The sequence below is a fragment of the Triticum aestivum genome, chromosome 6D (assembly GCF_018294505.1).
Source record: "Triticum aestivum cultivar Chinese Spring chromosome 6D, IWGSC CS RefSeq v2.1, whole genome shotgun sequence".
In the NCBI taxonomy this organism is placed as follows: Eukaryota; Viridiplantae; Streptophyta; class Magnoliopsida; order Poales; family Poaceae; genus Triticum; species Triticum aestivum.
Genome location: NC_057811.1, coordinates 100,295,192 through 100,305,794, shown reverse-complemented (window position 1 = coordinate 100,305,794; position 10,603 = coordinate 100,295,192).

Below are 10,603 nucleotides of genomic sequence, written 5' to 3'. Positions count from 1 at the left end.
ACATGAAGATGTTCACTGATGTTGACTAGTTTGTCTCACGTGATGATCGGACACGGCCTAGTTGACTCGGATCATGTTTCACTTAGATGGCTAGAGGGATGTCTATCTGAGTGGGAGTTCATTGAATAATTTGATTAGATGAACTTAATTATCATGAACTTAGTCTAAAATCTTTACAATATGTCTTGTAGATCAAATGGCCCACGTTGCCCTCAACTTCAACGCGTTCCTAGAGAAAACCAAGCTGAAAGATGATGGCAGCAACTATACGGACTGGGTCCGGAACATGAGGATCATCCTCATAGCTGCCAAGAAAGATTATGTCCTAGAAGCACCGCTAGGTGACGCACCCATCCCAGAGAACCAAGACGTTATGAACGCTTGGCAGCAGCGTGCTGATGATTACTCCCTCGTTCAGTGCGACATGCTTTACAGCTTAGAACCGGGGCTCCAAAAGTGTTTTGAGCAACACGGAGCATATGAGATGTTCGAAGAGCTGAAAATGGTTTTCCAAGCTCATGCCCGGGTCGAGAGATATGAAGTCTCTGACAAGTTCTTCAGTTGTAAGATGGAGGAAAATAGTTCTGTCAGTGAGCACATACTCAAAATGTCTGGGTTACACAACCGCTTGACTCAGCTGGGAGTTAATCTCCCGGATGACGCGGTCATTGACAGAATCCTTCAGTCGCTTCCACCGAGCTACAAGAGCTTTGTGATGAACTTCAATATGCAGGGGATGGAAAAGACCATTCCTGAGGTATATTCAATGCTGAAATCAACGGAGGTGGAGATCAAAAAGGAACATCAAGTGTTGATGGTGAATAAAACCACTAAGTTCAAGAAAGGCAAGGGTAAGAAGAACTTCAAGAAGGACGGCAAGGGAGTTGCCGCGCCCGGTAAGCCAGTTCCCGGGAAGAAGCCAAAGAATGGACCCAAGCCTGAGACTGAGTGCTTTTATTGCAAGGGAAGTGGTCACTGGAAGCGGAACTGCCCCAAGTACTTAGCGGACAAGAAGGCCGGCAACACCAAAGGTATATGTGATATACATGTTATTGATGTGTACCTTACCAGCACTCGTAGTAGCTCCTGGGTATTTGATACCGGTGCGGTTGCTCATATTTGTAACTCAAAGCAGGAGCTGCGGAATAAACGGAGACTGGCAAAGGACGAGGTGACGATGCGCGTCGGGAACGGTTCCAAGGTCGATGTGATCGCTGTCGGCACGCTACCTCTACATTTACCTACGGGATTAGTTTTAAACCTCAATAATTGTTATTTAGTGCCAGCTTTGAGCATGAACATTGTATCAGGATCTCGTTTAATTTGAGATGGCTACTCATTTAAATCCGAGAATAATGGTTGTTCTATTTATATGAGAGATATGTTTTATGGTCATGCTCCGCTGGTTAATGGTTTATTCTTAATGAATCTCGAACGTAGTGTTACACATATTCATAGTGTGAATACCAAAAGATGTAAGGTTGATAATGATAGTCCCACATACTTGTGGCACTGCCGTCTTGGTCACATTGGTGTCAAACGCATGAAGAAGCTCCATGCAGATGGACTTTTGGAGTCTCTTGATTACGAATCATTTGACACGTGCGAACCATGCCTCATGGGTAAGATGACCAAGACTCTGTTCTCCGAAACAATGGAGCGAGCAACCAACTTATTGGAAATCATACATACTGATGTGTGCGGTCCAATGAGTGTTGAGGCTCGCGGTGGCTATCGTTATGTTCTCACTCTCACTGATGACTTGAGTAGATATGGGTATGTCTACCTAATGAAACACAAGTCTGAGACCTTTGAAAAGTTCAAGGAATTTCAGGGTGAGGTTGAGAATCAACGTGATAGGAAAATAAAATTCTTACGATCAGATCGTGGAGGGGAATATTTGAGTCACGAATTTGGCACACACTTAAGGAAATGTGGAATAGTTTCACAACTCACGCCGCCTGGAACACCTCAGCGAAATGGTGTGTCCGAACGTCGTAATCGCACTCTATTGGATATGGTGCGATCTATGATGTCTCTTACCGATCTACCGCTCTCATTTTGGGGCTATGCTTTAGAGACTGCCGCATTCACTTTAAATAGGGCTCCGTCGAAATCCGTTGAGACGACACCGTATGAATTATGGTTTGGGAAGAAACCTAAGCTGTCGTTTCTAAAAGTTTGGGGATGCGATGCTTATGTCAAGAAACTTCAACCTGAAAAGCTCGAACCCAAGTCGGAAAAATGCGTCTTCATAGGATACCCTAAGGAAACCATTGGGTATACCTTCTACCTCAGATCCGAAGGCAAGATCTTTGTTGCCAAGAACGGGTCCTTTCTGGAGAAAGAGTTTCTCTCGAAAGAAGTAAGTGGGAGGAAAGTGGAACTTGATGAGATGACCTCTCTCGAACCAGAAAGTAGCGTAGCGCAAGAAAATGTTTCTGTGGTGCCTGCACCGACTAGAGAGGAAGTTAATGATGACGATCATGATCAAGTTATCACTGAACTTCGTAGGTCCACAAGGACACGTTCCGCACCAGAGTGGTACGGCAACCCTGTCTTGGAAATCATGTTGTTGGACAACGGTGAACCTTCGAACTATGAAGAAGCAATGGCGGGCCCAGATTCCAACAAATGGCTTGAAGCCATGCAATCCGAGATAGGAACCATGTATGAAAACAAAGTATGGACTTTGACATACTTGCCCGATGATCGGCGAGCGATAGAAAATAAATGGATCTTTAAGAAGAAGACGGACGCGGATGGAAATGTTACCATCTATAAAGCTCGACTTGTCGCTAAGGGTTATCGACAAGTTCAAGGAGTTGACTACGATGAGACCTTCTCACCCGTAGCGAAGCTGAAGTCCGTCCGAATCATGTTAGCAATTGCCGCATTCTACGATTATGAAATATGGCAAATGGACGTCAAAACGGCATTCCTTAATGGTTTCCTTAAGGAAGAATTGTATATGATGCAGCCGGAAGGTTTCGTCGATCCTAAGAATGATGACAAGGTATGCAAGCTCCAGCGTTCAATCTATGGGCTGGTGCAGGCATCTCGGAGTTGGAACATTCGATTTGATGAGATGATCAAAGCGTTTGGGTTTACACAGACTTATGGAGAAGCCTGTGTTTACAAGAAAGTGAGTGGGAGCTCTGTAGCATTTCTCATATTATATGTGGATGACATACTATTGATGGGAAATGATATAGAATTCTTGGGAAGCATAAAGGCCTACTTGAACAAGTGTTTCTCAATGAAGGACCTTGGAGAAGCTGCTTACATATTAGGCATCAAGATCTATAGAGATAGGTCGAGACGCCTCATAGGTCTTTCACAAAGCACATACCTTGACAAGATATTGAAGAAGTTCAATATGGATCAGTCCAAGAAGGGGTTCTTGCCTGTATTGCAAGGTGTGCAATTGAGCACGGCTCAATGCCCGACCACGGAAGAAGATAGAGAAAAGATGAGTGTCGTCCCCTATGCCTCGGCCATAGGGTCTATTATGTATGCCATGATGTGTACCAGACCTGATGTAAACCTTGCCGTAAGGTTGGTAGGAAGGTACCAAAGTAATCCCGGCATGGAACACTGGACAGCGGTCAAGAATATCCTGAAGTACTTGAAGAGGATTAAGGATATGTTTCTCGTTTATGGAGGTGACGAAGAGCTCGTCGTAAAGGGTTACGTCGATGCTAGCTTCGACACAGATCTGGATGACTCTAAGTCACAAACCGGATACGTGTATATTTTGAATGGTGGGGCAGTAAGCTGGTGCAGTTGCAAGCAAAGCGTTGTGGCGGGATCTACATGTGAAGCGGAATACATGGCGGCCTCAGAGGCAGCACAAGAAGCAATCTGGGTGAAGGAGTTCATTACCGACCTAGGAGTTATTCCCAATGCGTCGGGCCCGATGACTCTCTTCTGTGACAACACTGGAGCTATTGCCCTTGCCAAGGAGCCCAGGTTTCATAGGAAGACCAGGCATATCAATCGTCGCTTCAACTCCATTCGTGAAAGTGTTCAAAATGGAGACATAGATATTTGTAAAGTACATACGGACATGAATGTAGCAGATCCGTTGACTAAACCTCTCCCTAGAGCAAAACATGATCAACACCAGAACTCTATGGGTGTTCGATTCATCACAATGTAACTAGATTATTGACTCTCGTGCAAGTGGGAGACTGTTGGAAATATGCCCTAGAGGCAATAATAAAATGGTTATTATTATATTTCCTTGTTCATGATAATTGTCTATTGTTCATGCTATAATTGTGTTATCCGAAAATCGTAATACATGTGTGAATACATAGACCACAACATGTCCCTAGTGAGCCTCTAGTTGACTAGCTCGTTGATCAACAGATAGTCATGGTTTCCTGACTATGGACATTGGATGTCATTGATAACGGGATCACATCATTAGGAGAATGATGTGATGGACAAGACCCAATCCTAAGCATAGCACAAGATCGTGTAGTTCGTTTGCTAGAGCTTTTCCAAATGTCAAGTATCATTTCCTTAGACCATGAGATTGTGCAACTCCCGGATACCATAGGAGTGCTTTGGGTGTGCCGAACGTCACAACGTAACTGGGTGGCTATAAAGGTGCACTACGGGTATCTCCGAAAGTGTCTGTTGGGTTGGCACGAATCGAGACTGGGATTTGTCACTCCGTATGACGGAGAGGTATCTCTGGGCCCACTCGGTAATGCATCTGTTGGGAATCGTAGCATAATTTAAAATTTTCCTACGCTCACCAAGATGCATCTATGGAGTCTACTAGCAACGAGGGGAAGGGAGTGCATCTACATACCCTTGTAGATCGCGAGCGGAAGCATTCCAATGAACGTGGATGACGGAGTCGTACTCGCCGTGATCCAAATCACCGATGACCGAGTGCCGAACGGACGGCACCTCCGCGTTCAACACACGTACGGTGCAGCGACGTCTCCTCCTTCTTGATCCAGCAAGGGGGGAGGAGAGGTTGATGGAGATCCAACAGCACGGCGGCGTGGTGGTGGATGTAGCGGCTCTCCGGCAGGGCTTTGCAAGCTTCTGAGAGAGAGAGAGGTGTTGCAGGGGAGGAGGGAGGCGCCCAAGGCTTAGCTCTTGCTGCCCTCCCTTCCCCCCACTATATATAGGGCCAAGGGAGAGGGGGGGTGCAGCCTTGCCCCTTCCTCCAAGGAAGGGTGCGGCCAGGGGGGAGTCCTTCCCCCCCAAGGCACCTCGGAGGTGCCTTCCCCCTTTAGGACTCTCCCTTTTCTCTTATCTCTTGCGCATGGGCCTCTTGGGGCTGGTGCCCTTGGCCCATATAGGCCAAGGCGCACCCCTTACAGCCCATGTGGCCCCCCGGGGCTGGTGGACCCCCTTGGTGGACCCCCGGACCCCTTTCGGCACTCCCGGTACAATACCGATAAAGCGCGAAACTTTTCCGGCGACCAAAATAAGACTTCCCATATATAAATCTTTACCTCCGGACCATTCCGGAACCTCTCGTGATGTCCGGGATCTCATCCGGGACTCCGAACAACTTTCGGGTTTCCGCATACATATATCTCTACAACCCTAGCATCACCGGACCTTAAGTGTGTAGACCCTACGGGTTCGGGAGACATGCAGACATGACCGAGACGCCTCTCCGGTCAATAACCAACAGCGGGATCTGGATACCCATGTTGGCTCCCACATGTTCCACGATGATATCATCGGATGAACCACGGTGTCGAGGATTCAATCAATCCGTATGCAATTCCCTTTGTCAATCGGTATGTTACTTGCCCGAGATTCGATCGTCGGTATCCCAATACCTTGTTCAATCTCGTTACCGGCAAGTCTCTTTACTCGTACCGCAATGCATGATCCCGTGACTAACGCCTTTAGTCACATTGAGCTCATTATGATGATGCATTACCGAGTGGGCCCAGAGATACCTCTCCGTCACACGGAGTGACAAATCCCAGTCTCGATCCGTGCCAACCCAACAGACACTTTCGGAGATACCCGTAATGCACCTTTATAGTCACCCAGTTACGTTGTGACGTTTGGCACACCCAAAGCACTCCTACGGTATCCGGGAGTTGCACGATCTCATGGTCTAAGGAAAAGATACTTGACATTGGAAAAGCTCTAGCAAACGAAACTACACGATCTTTTATGCTATGCTTAGGATTGGGTCTTGTCCATCACATCATTCTCCTAATGATGTGATCCCGTTATCAACGACATCCAATGTCCATGGTCAGGAAACCGTAACCATCTATTGATCAACGAGCTAGTCAACTAGAGGCTCACTAGGGACATGGTGTTGTCTATGTATTCACACATGTATTACGATTTCCGGACAATACAATTATAGCATGAATAATGGACAATTACCATGAATAAAGAAATATAATAATAACCATTTATTATTGCCTCTAGGGCATATTTCCAACAGTCTCCCACTTGCACTAGAGTCAATAATCTAGTTCACATCACCATGTGATTAACACTCACTGGTCACATCACCATGTGACCAACATCTAAAGAGTTTACTAGAGTCAACAATCTAGTTCACATTACTATGTGATTATCACTCAATGTGTTCTGGTTTGGTCATGTTATGCTTGTGAGAGAGGTTATTAGTCAACGGGTCTGAACCTTTCAGAACCGTGTGCTTTACGAATATCTATGTCATCTTGTGGATGCTACCACGTGCTATTTGGAGCCATTTCAAATAATTGCTCTACTATACGAATCCGGTTTGCTACTCAGAGTCATCCGGATTAGTGTCAAAGTTCGCATCGACGTAACCATTTACGACGAACTCCTTTCCACCTCCATAATCGAGAAAATTCCTTAATCCACTAGGTACTAAGGATAAGTTCGACCGCTGTCATGAGATCCTTTCCCGGATCACCATTGTACCCTCTTGACCAACTCATGGCAAGGCACACTACATGTGCGGTACACAGCATAGCATACTATAGAGCCTATGTCTAAAGCATAGGGGACGACCTTCGTCCTTTCTCTATCTTCCGCTGTGGTCAGGTCTTGAGTCTCACTCAATACTCACACCTTGTAACACAGCCAAGAACTCCTTCTTTGCTGATCTATTTTGAACTCTTTCAAAATCATGTCAAGGTGTGCTGTCTTTTGAAAGTATCATCAGGCGTCTTGATCTATCTCTATGGATCTTGATGCCCAATATGTAAGCAGCTTTATCCAGGTCTTCCTTTGAAAAACTCCTTTCAAACAACCCTTTATGCTTTCCAGAAATTTTACATCATTTCGGATCAACAATATGTCATTCACATATACTTATCAGAAATGTTGTAGCGCTCCCACTCACTTTATTGTAAATACAAGTTTCCAACAAACTTTGTATAAACCCAAAAACTTTGATCACTCCATCAAAGCGTATATTCTGACTCCGAGATGCTTGCTCTAATCCATGGAAGGATCGCTGGAGCTAGCATACCTTTTAGCATCCTTAGGATCGACAAAACCTTTCTGATTGTATCACATACAACCTTTCCTTACGAAAACTGGTAAGGAAACTTGTTTTGACATCCATCTGCCAGATTTCATAAATGTAGCTAATGCTAACATGATTCCGACGGACCTAAGCATCGCTACGGATGAGAAAAACTCATCGTAGTCAACTCCTTGAACTTGTGAAAATACTCTTTGCCACAAGTCGAGCTTCATAGACGGTAACATTACCGTCCATGTCCGTCTTCTTCTTAAAGATCCATTTATCTCAATGGCTTGCCGATCATCGGGCAAGTTCACCAAAGTCCATGCTTTGTTCTGATACATGGATTCTATCTCGGATTTCATGGCCTCGAGCCATTCGTCGGAATATGGGCCCACCATCGCTTCTCCATAGCTCGTAGGTTCATTGTTGTCTAGCAACATGACTTCCAAGACAGGATCACGCATTACTCTGAAGTAGTGCGCATCCTCGTCGTCCTACGAGGTTTGGTAGTGACTTGATCCGAAGTTTCATGATCACTATCATAAGCTTCCACTTCAATTGGTGTAGGTGCCACAGGAACAACTTCCTGTGCCCTGCTACACACTAGTTGAAGCGACGGTTCGATAACCTTATCAAGTCTCCACCATCCTCCCACTCAATTCTTTCGAGAGAAACTTTTCCTCGAGAAAGGACTCATTTCTAGAAGCAATTACTTTTGCTTCCAGATCTGAAATAGGAGGTATACCCAACTGTTTTTGGGTATTCTACGAAGATGCATTTATCCGCTTTGGGTTCGAGCTTATCAACCTGAAACTTTTTCACATAAGCATCGCAGCCCCAAAATTTTAAGAAATGACAACTTAGGTTTCTATAAATGGTGTCGTCTCAACGGAATTGCGTGGTGCCCCTTTTAAAGTGAATGCGGTTGTCTCTAATGCCTAACCCATAAACGATAGTGGTAATTTGATAAGAAACATCATGGTATGCACCATATCCAATAGGGTGCAGTTATGATGTTCGGACACACCATCACACTATGGTGTTCCAGGCGGTATTAATTGTGAAACACTTTCCACAATGTCTCAATTGTGTGCCAAACTCGTATCTCAGATACTCATCTCTATGATCATATCACAGACATTTTATCCTCTTGTCACGACGATCTTCAACTTCACTCTGAAATTGCTTGAACCTTTCAATAATTCAGACTAGTGTTTCATCAAGTAAATACACTCAGTATCTACTCAAATCATCTGTGAAGTAAGAACATAACGATATCCACTGCATGCCTTAGCATTCATTGGACTGCATACATCAAAATGTATTACTTCCAATAAATTGCTCTCTTGTTCCATCTTACTGAAAACGAGGCCTTTCAGTCATCTTGCCCATGTGGTATGATTTGCATGTCTCAAGTGATTCATAATCAAGTGAGTCCAAACGATCCATCTGTATGGAGTTTCTTCATGCATATATACCAATAGACATGGTTCGCATGTCTCAATCTTTTCAAAAATGAGTGAGTCCAAAGATCCACCTACATGGAGCTTCTTCATGCGTTCTACACCAATATGACTCAAGTGGCAGTGCCACAAGTATGTGGTACTATCATTACTATCTTATATCTTTTGGCATGAACATGTGTATCACTACGATCGAGATTCATTTTAGGTGCAAGACCATTGAAGGTATTATTCAAATAAACAGAGTAACCATTATTCTCCTTAAATGAATAACCGTTTTGCGGTAAACATAATCCAATCATGTTCAACGCAAACACCAAATCTCGATGGTAGAGGAAGCATGCGATGCTTGATCACATCAACCTTGGAAACACTTCCAACACATATCGTCATCTCACCTTTAGCTAGTCTCCATTTATTCCGCAGCTTTTATTTCAAGTTACTAACACTTAGCAACCGAACCAGTATCTAATACCCTGGTGCTGCTAGGAGTACTAGTAAAGTACACATTCATATAACGTATATCCAATATACTTCTGTCGACCTTGCCTGCCTTCTCATCTACCAAGTATCTAGGGTAGTACTGCTTCAGTGACCGTTCCTCTCATTACAGAAGCACTTAGTCTCGGGTTTGGGTTCAACCTTGGGATTCTTCACTAGAGCAGCAAACGACTTGCTGTTTCATGAAGTATCCCTTTTGCCCTTGCCCTTCTTAAACTAGTGGTTTTACTAACCATCAACAATTGATGCTCCTTCTTGATTTCTACTCTCGCGGTGTCAAACATCGCGAATAGCTCAAGGATCATCATGATTATCCTTGATATGTTATAGTTCATCACGAAGCTCTACTAGCTTGGTGGCAGTGACTATGGAGAACTATCACTATCTCATCTGGGAGATTAACTCCCACTCGATTCAAGCGATTGTGGCACTCAGACAATCTGAGCACACGCTCAACGATTGAGCTTTTCTCCCTTAGTTTGCAGGCTTAAGAAACTTGTCAGAGGTCTCATACCTCTTGACGTGGGCACTAGTCTGAAATCCCAATTTCAGTCTTCGGAACATCTCACATGTTCTGCGACGTTTCAAAACGTCTTTGGTGCCACAATTCTAAACCGCACTGAACTATCACGTAGTCATCAAAACGTGTATGTCAGATGTTTCGTAACATCTACAGACGACGCTGAGGTTCAGCACACCGAGCGGTGCATTAAGGACATAAGCCTTCTGTGCAGCAATGAGGACAATCCTCAGTTTACGGACCCAGTCCGCATAATTGCTACTACCAATTTTCAACTAAATTTTCTCTAGGAACATATCTTAACCAGTAGAACTAAAGCGCAAGCTATGACATAATTTGCAAATACCTTTTTGACTATGTTCATGATAATGAAGTTCATCTGATTATGAACTCCCACTCAGATAGACATCCCTCTAGTCATCTAAGTGAAACATGATCCGAGTTTAACTAGGCCGTGTCCGATCATCACGTGAGACGGACTAGTCAAGATCGGTGAACATCTCCATGTTGATCGTATCTTCTATACGACTCATGCTCGACCTTTCGGTCCTCCGTGTTCCGAGGCCATGTCTGTACATGCTAGGCTCGTCAAGTCAACCTAAGTGTATTGCGTGTGTTCCGAGGCCATGTCTGTACATGCTAGGCTCG